Genomic DNA, 9,458 nt, shown 5'->3' with positions numbered 1-9,458 from the left:
AAACAACACCCATTTCGTCACTAGGTATTAAAAAAAAAAACACTTTATAGTAGGGATTTCTGAGATGGAGCCTCAGGAAATAAGGCTCCATCTCAACTGAAGGATTTCACGCAAATCCATCAATAGACGATATGTTCCTGTTACTCCCTTACATAATTTTTATTTTCAGTTAATCACTTCGCTTACCAATTATTTTGTTTAAAAGAAAATTGTAAAAAATCAACATATTTTTTTAAATATTGGTCCTAGATATCAATACCTTTCAATATTGGAACAAGATTCATTCCTATCCAGGACCATTATTACAAAATATGGATATTCTAATTATGTTTCCACTAGTTATCTATGTTACCAATGTTCTTATATGTTCCCACTAGAATCCAACATTATGAGCATTATATATAATTACACTGCAGAGTCTATATCTAGAGAGAGGTTTTAAATTGTTGTCGATTCGGGTGTAAATCTTTATTGAGTACTGAGAAGTGGTCTTGAATTTAAAGGTTTTTTTCTTCCAGTATTCCGTTTAATGTTGTGTTTTAATTTTAGAATTCATTTTGCGTCTCATAAAGTGTCTGACGCATTATCAAACTTAAAAGAAGAAAAAATATTTTTTTACGGGGGGCAAAAAATATGTCACCCCTATATGCTTGTTTTAACAGACTTTTATTTTATTTTATAACCGTCGTCGAAGAGCGGACCCAATTTTTGGATTTACGACAGCTCATGCAGCCTTGTCATTTTGAACCCAATCCAGAAGACAAGGGAACTCCTGGATCAAGTATTGGGTAAACTTTTGCCTTCGTGGGATGATACTTTTTGAGGGAACTAACCCTCATTTGCGTCACATGGCGAGGAAGATTACGAGAACCTCCCACGGTTAGCCTAACGGCAAGGAGACTCTAACCCATGATCCGTCTACCACTGAGGATATTCAAGCCGGAGGCGGATTCGTATCGATCAGCCATCGCTGGGATTCGAACCTGGTTCATCTCAGTGGAAGGTGAACGCTCTATCCCCTCTATCAGTATGCTTGTAAAAAAATAAATATAAAATAATGCCTTTCTTGCCGATTAATAAACCTAATTTTTATTTTATTTTATTNACAGTTGGCCCGCGGGCCGTAGTTTGCCCATCCCTGCTCTAACTCATGATCCGTCTACCACTGAGGATATTTCCCGTTAGCACTGTGGTCGGTGCAAGCCGGAGGCGGATTCGTATCGATTAGCCATCGCTGGGATTCGAACCCGGTTCATCTCAGTGGAAGGTGAACGCTCTATCCCCTCTATCAGTATGCTTGTAAAAAATAAATATAAAATAATGCCTTTCTTGCCGATTAATAAAACTAATTTTTATTTTATTTTATTTAAAAAAAATAAAGCTCGTTTTGTTTGGTGGAGACGTTTCGATGTGACCCTCTATCAAAATGTATTTTCAAGCTCCAGTTCCAGACAGGATATATGAGAGCATTAAAATAAATGTGACATGTCGGGGGTTGTCGAATACGACTTTCTCGTCTGTTTTGCCTCATTACCGTCGGATTTATATTTCCTCTCCCCCTTTTTTAGTTGTTTGTTATTGAATTTTAGAGATACAAAGTATATAATTTGATGAGAGACTCATTATTGGATGAATAACACATTTGAGGGAGACAGTCTGGCAAACATTAACCTTATTATTTATATCCATTTGCGACTAAAAATCCATCTTTTCAAACCAGGTCATCGTTTCAGTTTTCATGATTCTCTAAAATTGAAAGAACAAAAAATGAGGGAATTTATGAATTGCATCATAAAAAAAAGCATATAAGCAGGGTGCGTAGCCAAATCTTTCAACAAAAAAAAAGTACCTTTTAAGCACTCAAAAATATTTCTAAGCACTATATACGTTAACAAAATGCAAAATAATTTTCAAAGACTTTACATGATGATGATAAAATAACTAGTTTCCGACAAAGAACTTTTTTCTTGATTATATTAGCCACTATGAAAAGATCGAGAGATATTTCGGTGTGATATCAGAGGGTTGAAAATGAAGCCTGAAATGGAGAATATCTTGCAAAATACAGCAGAGTTGCACATGCGAGTGCAATAATCTCACCGAACGCAGCTCAGTCGATGCACACGCGGATTTTAATAGTCATCAAAATTGAAAAAACTGCAATATTTTCCAGTTATGATAGACATTAAACACACTTGAAATTTTATGCATTATGTATAGTCATAATTTCGAATATTAAAAAGCATCCAATTCATCAAAGATAGTTAAAAAAAATTTTTTAATTCATTTAAAAAAGAGTGTTCTGAATAAAAATAAACTGAGCATTTTATAACAAAAAAAGTTTTGAACTGATTTCTGGGACCCCCTCTGCATCAGTTATGAAGAACCAAACTTTATGTAGGTACTTAAATATTTCACCAATATTTAAATCAAATATTTAAATATAGATATGAAACAAGAACTTAGAATATATAACTAGAACCTAAATTAGCTATAAAGCCCCCCCCCTCACCTCCAATCATCAGGCGAAAGATCGTTCTGTCCATTTTATTGATTTTCTGACAATTTTATGTCCATCATGCGAAGGCAGTTTCCGAAATGCAGTTTTCTGATTGAACTTAGTCATCTGCCTGCGATATCCTTTCTGACATAAGGGCGGAATTGAGCTATATTTTCGCAATTACGCGATAACTCGATTAAGCCAATCAGAAGCACGTATCCTTGTAAACATATCGCATTTTGTGATATGTAAAAATACAGGCTTTTCACTGGCCGAATTTGTCCATTGTAATTGCGAAAATTTAGCTCAATTCCACCCTAGAAAGCCATGGATTTACGGAAGATTCTTTTGTGTTCATAAGATAGATTAATGAAGAAGCCAACAAAAAACTGACGGATTTTACACTGTACTGAACAAGTTCAATGAAGAAGGAAAAGTAAAATAAACTTTCTATTCGATTCGGGAATAGAAAGTGTGATGTGGGGACCCGGGGCATATGCCCCGTATTCCCCTGCCTTAGTCAGGCTCTCAGCATGCTCTAATATATTTATTTCTTAGAATGGCCTTCTCAATAAGACAGATATGATAGGAAAGATCATTACCGTACATTTTTTTTTTGCAATGAAATTGAATAAGGATTATTATTATCAATGATTAGATCAAAAAAACGAATGTCGAATAAATTCAAATCGAAAATTGACTTATGGGTTTTGCTAATCATCATACTTAAACGCTTCATTCAAATTGTTACACAATCACTCACGACACTTTCCCTTTATGGGTCAATTTTATATAAATCATGGTGGAAAATGCATCACGTGTGCCCTGAATGACCTCAAATTCCCAAGGTCATTTATAATTGAAAATTTTGATTGCATATATTTTAAAATGAACGAGATTCAAACAATACAATGAAAAACCATAATTTGATATAATGAGCATTACAGGTAAATACCCTGAATATTTTACTATACTTCTTCAAACTTGAGCTTAAACTGATTAAACTTTTTTTTACGTATTTTAAAATACTCTTTAATAGAGTACTAAAGAATAATATAAGATTGTTTTAGAATATAATTAAAAATGACTCTTCAATTAAGTACTGAAGATTAACATTAAATTTTCGTAGAATCTAATTACTAATGAGTCTATCATTAGGTACTGAAGAATAATATAAGATTGTTTTAGAACATAATTAAAAATGACTCTTCAATTAAGTACTGAAAAGTAATATAAGATTGTTTTAGAATATAATTTAAAATGACTTTTCTATTAAGTACTGAAGAATTACATAAGATTGTTTTAGAATATAATCAAAAATGACTCTTTAATTAAGTACTGAAGAATAACATAAGATTGTTTTGGAACATAATTAAAAATTATTATTAAAAACAAATCTTTAATAGAGTACTGAAGAATAACACGGAATTGTTTTAGAATGAAATTGCAAATGAAATAATCGATTGAGCAAAAGGGGATTTAAAATCGTCAAAACCAGTTTGACTATCGGATTAAAATGAAAGACAAAAACTAAAAATGTATTTTACAAAGTGCGTAGCCAAATCTTTCAACAAAAAATAAGCACCTTTTAAGTACTTTTCAAGCACTCAAAAAATATTTTTAAGCACTATATACATTAACAAACAGCAAAATAATTTTCAAAGACTTTACATGATCGTGATAAAATAATCAGTTTCTGACAAAGATTACATTAGCCACCATAAAAAGAATGAGAGATTTTTTGGTGCGATTTCAGAAGGAGGAAAATGAAGCATGGAATTGAGAATATCTAGCAAAATGCAACAAAGTTGTACATGAGAGTGCAAGAATCTCACCGAACCCAGCTCAGTAGACGCACATGCAGTCCAGCAAGTATTTCATCAAACAAGTAAAATGATTGGCGGTTTTATACGCTATGGACCAACAGTACACCGTAATGGATTGTGGTTGAATGAATTGTGAAAACCACGCTTTCGCATAATATGCGAAATCATAATTTGCGAAAATCGACATGGTAAAGAAAAAAAATCTCATCTTCGAAAAGGGAAATTAAGCACTTTCTAAAAACGCTATGCACCATGTTTTAGTTTGTTCATTCGTCAGTTAAATTAATAACTGAGATCTCATTTCCGTTTTCAATCCCGACTAACCTCAACAATCACTAGTCAAATTTTGATAATTTTTTTCTTCTTCTTCTTCAAACAGTCTAATCCCTAATGCGTTTGTTATTTAAACATCATCTTTTGAGAAAAAAAAAATCATAGAAGTATACATTAATGGTAGTGATTGCAGAACACCCTATCTAAATCGTTTTGACACAGAGTTACACGAGCGGGGAAAAACTGTGGAGTAGATAGTTGAAATGTTCTCATCCGGATTTTTTTTGAAAACTCTATTATTCTGATTTACATTTTACCCAACACTGGCCAAATCAGGGCTCGAAAAAACTCAGAAATTTTACCCGTCCCCGAGGACGGCTTGTCCAACAATGTACCCGTCCTCCTTTGAAACTAACCCGTCGTTTCTAAATAAATAAAAATATAATTTTTCCTTATTTATTACTAACATTTACTATATAAATTGCACAATGAATTAGTAGTTACTACTCCAGTATGCAGTACTCCCAGACAGAGAAAACATCAATTCCACTAATTTCGAGATTAGAGGGTCATTTTAGAGGTGAGGAGCTAGACTCTTGTAAGATAACAAAAATTGAAAATGTATCACGAACATTAATGGGGAGATGGCCGTCCGCGCGGACGTTGGATTCCAGAAATTTGTTGTCCGCGGGGAATTTTTGACCGCCGAGAACGGGCGGTTTTTCGAGCCCTGGGCCAAATACCCGTTCTTCATAAAAAAATTTAAAAAAACTTATTTTTAAAAAAAAAATTTTATTTAGTAGTTTTATTCCAACTGACAAAAGGAAACTAGGTATGTGACCTATTTCTGTGCTTGACTGTATAGTGCAGCAATGGATATGGGTTGTCCATAATTTTATATATACATAAACACAACCTTCGTTGGACAGCTGACCCAATTTTTTTTGGTTTACGATTACTAATGTTCAACTCCGTAGCCTTGTCATTTTGAGCCCAATCCAGAAGACAGGGGAACTCCTAGATCAAGTATCGGGAGAAATTTGAATTCGTGGAGGACTTTTGGATGGAACTAACTCGCCTTTGCGTTACATAGAGAGGAAAACCACGAATGCCTCCCATTGATAGCCTGATGGCAAGGGGACTCTAACCCATGATCCGTCTACCACTGAGGATAATTTACGTCAGCACTGTGATCGGTGCAAGCCGGATGCGGAACTCGTATTGCATGACCAGCCATCGCTGGGATTCGAACCCGGTTAATCTCATTGGAAGGCGAACGTTCTATCCACTAAACCATCACGGCTCTAACACGTTTGCTTTATAAGCATAAAGGGTTAAGATTAAAAAAAGAAAATAAGGTGAAATGATAATCGTTTTTCATTTTTCTGTAATGCATTTTTACATCGCTAAACTAAACATGGGATGTTGTTAAAGAAATTGTGAATTTTCATTTATAAGATCATAATTGTCTTAATGAAATATAATTTAAACAATTCATAATAGTAGCAGACGTAGCAGTCATAATATCGAGCCTGTCGTTCTAAGCTAACGCGCATATTTAATATTAAATTAAAACTCGAGTGCAATAGCTTCAGATTTTATTGATAATATTGAATGTTGGTCATTGATTTAGAAACTTATTGTAATAGTGAATTTTTTGCAATAAGCCGTAATATTGAGCTTTTTCAGTACTGTGGTTTCTGCATTAGTACTAGAAAAAATTATGTTGGTTGAACTAGAAAAAAATTTATTGCTCTTGATTCAGACTTTTTGAGATTAATCCTTCTTGATTCTATAGTTAAATTATCCGTTATTATTGTAAACCCTGAGGTGGAATTTTTTCGAGCTATCTACGACAAAACTCTCTAGCATTAATTTCTTTCTGCAAGATACTTTTAATAATAACAAACATATATGTTACTAATTTAAAGTAACAAAAGCGCTGTGTTTAAAAAAAAAAAAAAAAAATACATAATTTTTTTTTAATTGAACATGCAATATTTTTTTACTTTAATATTATGGGTGATATTCCCGCATTTTGTGAGGAGGGGGGGGAGCGAACAAATTATTTCCTTCTTCGATGTTTGTAAATAATCATTTCAATAAAAAATAATTAAAAATCATGAAATCCGTAGTAGTAATTGCCGGAAAAGAAGAAAAAGCGACGACGAAATCACGCGAATCGGACTCCTCAAATGTGTGTTTCGGTTCGAGATTAGATTGTTGTAATAAATAATATCGCATAAAAAATATCGGATTTAAAAACTAAGGAGAAATCAATAGCAATAAAGGCCAAAACTTTGATAGAATTACTGCCTTAAAAAGTAAATATTTCTGTTTGAAATACATCGGGATATTTAAAATCCGAGTGAAAATCAATATCAATTAACTGCCGAAAATACAATCGAAACATTACATCGATTTACGATACTATCGGCGTTAATTGCACCAAAAAGTGATTATTTGAATGCATGATTCGAATATTACGTGTAAATTTCGGGAAAAAAAGTAATTTTTTTTACTTTTCAAAAGAAAATTCTTTCTGCAAGAACTCTGTAACGTTCTGCGACCATGATTCTTCCACGGGGATTATAAGTGAGTCACTTATGCAAGAAATTTTTTTTTCTCAATGAAATCTTTCTGAAATATGTCAGTTTCAAGTCAGATCTGGCAAAATGTTCTCTTAGGAGAAAAATAAAAACTTAACACTAAAGATTATATGCTTATAACGAGTTAAAAATTACTAGTTTTTTTTTCTATTATGACAAAATTGTTATCAGAGAAAGTACATTTTCGTGCTGTTTAAGTGAGCAATATTATATGAAAAAGATTTAAATGAAAGACATTCTTATTTATCGCTGGCATCAATACAAAAAAGCTTACAATTTTATTCCATTATTTTAATGAAGCGTAACGCGGGTAAATTATCTTCTTTCCAAGAAAAGTTCTAAGCCCTGCCGTGCACTTAGGAGAGAATGCACCTTTCGTTGACTCTAGCATAAGCATAGTCCAAGTTACTTTGCTGCTAGGGATTTCTTGTTGTTCAGAAATTTCAATCCGTGGAGGGGAAAAAAAACCCAGCCTACTCTAGATAGGTATTTTAAGTCAAAATAGTTATCCATTATAAAAGAAAAAGAGGTTCGTTATGACTTTCATTATACTTTCTATCGTGAAACATATTTTTTTTTAAAAGACAGATTCATATCCAGAAAGCATGTAACCATACGGCCACCTTGTGGTCGGAATTTTATTTTATTGTAGCGAAAATGTTTGTACTAAAAACCATATTGCAGTTTCAATAATATTGAATTAAAATTATGATCAAGTATTGCAATCATTAAATAATCAAGCAAAAATATTGCAGTTTCAAACCTTTCATCCTAGAAGGATTAAAAAAAGATTTTTTTTAAAGCTTTTTTAAAAAAGTATTGTCACTTAGGTCCATAATGACGTTTTAGCTGACGTCACACTAGAGATAGGATCAAATTGCATTGTCCATTAAAATTTCATGACAAGGTGGATTTAAGCTGAGCATTCAAAACTTTGCGAAAAGAAACCTTATAATGACCTAGATTTAAGATTATTTTCACCTTCAGAATCGCTTCATTAAAGGATTTTTTCACGCTTGAAAACCATAAGTCAACCTCGATTTAAGGTTTTTATATAGAAGGTTATTTTCCAAGGTTTTGGATTAGGGTAATGTGCGTAGAATAGAGCAGATTGTCACAGATCTCGTTTAAGGTTAAAAGGTTTACACGTAAATCTTATTACAAACCTTTTTAGGTTAACATTAAAAGGTTTTTGTTGAGTGAAAATAAACCTTACTTTGCTATCTGGGATATATGTTCCTCAAATTATAAAGAGTAGCTACAAAAATATGTAGAAAAGAACTCATGCTTCTTAGTTTTAATTTTACTTGAGGCATTGTCTCCGTTTCACACAGAATTGAATGAAACCAATCTTGAGACATTCTGATGAATACTTTAGAAGTTTTTATTTTGATAAAGTACAAATTACGCAACTGACATTGCTATCTAAACAAGTGAGGCATTGCTTCCTATTTTATTTTTCACATTGAAACTATGTATAAGTCAATAGAATGAATAGTTGAAAATTTAAAAGGGTTTTTTTCGCATAAAAAAGTACTCCTGACATGAGATATGTGCAGTGTGCAAAATAAAAAAAAACGGTCCACCTGACTAACTTTTTATCTAATGATCAAATTTTCACGTTTTAGGGCTCAATCTTAATGGCTTGAGGGGGTGACCTCAAATATGCAAACAATATTTTTATTTACAAAATCAGAATCAAAAACGTATCTTCTTTGTATAAACATAGCTTTTTTTGAGGGATTCGGATCACCAAAGTAGTGTTGGGCAAAATAAAACATGGAAAAACAAAAAACTTGAGCAAAATCAGTCGAATAGTTCTTGAGAAATCGAATTTCAAAAATACGACATGATTTTAATCATGATCAAAAATTCGATTTGTCAGAAACAATTCGACCGATTTTGCCATTTAAAAAAGCATTCTTTAAAGCGTTAAAAATTTTATACCTTACAATTCGAAAGTTTTTCGACTATAATTAAAGAAAATAACAAATACGTACTAAAAAATTTTCTTTCTGTTTAACAAATTTTATAATTCTGTGCAAAAGTTTTGAATTCACTGAAAAAGTGCTCGAGATATGGTCAAATAAGCAAAAATTAAAATTAGCATTAAGGAGTTCAAACTTTGGACTTCTCTCCTGACGAAACTATTGGGACCATATTTCCAAGACCAGTCGAAAAAAGGAATGTTTATTCAGAGAAAGTAAGTTTTTGTGTTTGATACCGTTACTTAAAACATCATCTTCACTA

The sequence above is a fragment of the Parasteatoda tepidariorum genome, chromosome 5 (assembly GCF_043381705.1).
Source record: "Parasteatoda tepidariorum isolate YZ-2023 chromosome 5, CAS_Ptep_4.0, whole genome shotgun sequence".
Classification (NCBI taxonomy): Eukaryota; Metazoa; Arthropoda; class Arachnida; order Araneae; family Theridiidae; genus Parasteatoda; species Parasteatoda tepidariorum.
The sequence above is the reverse complement of the archived record's forward strand: the minus strand, read 5'-3'. Positions refer to the sequence as shown.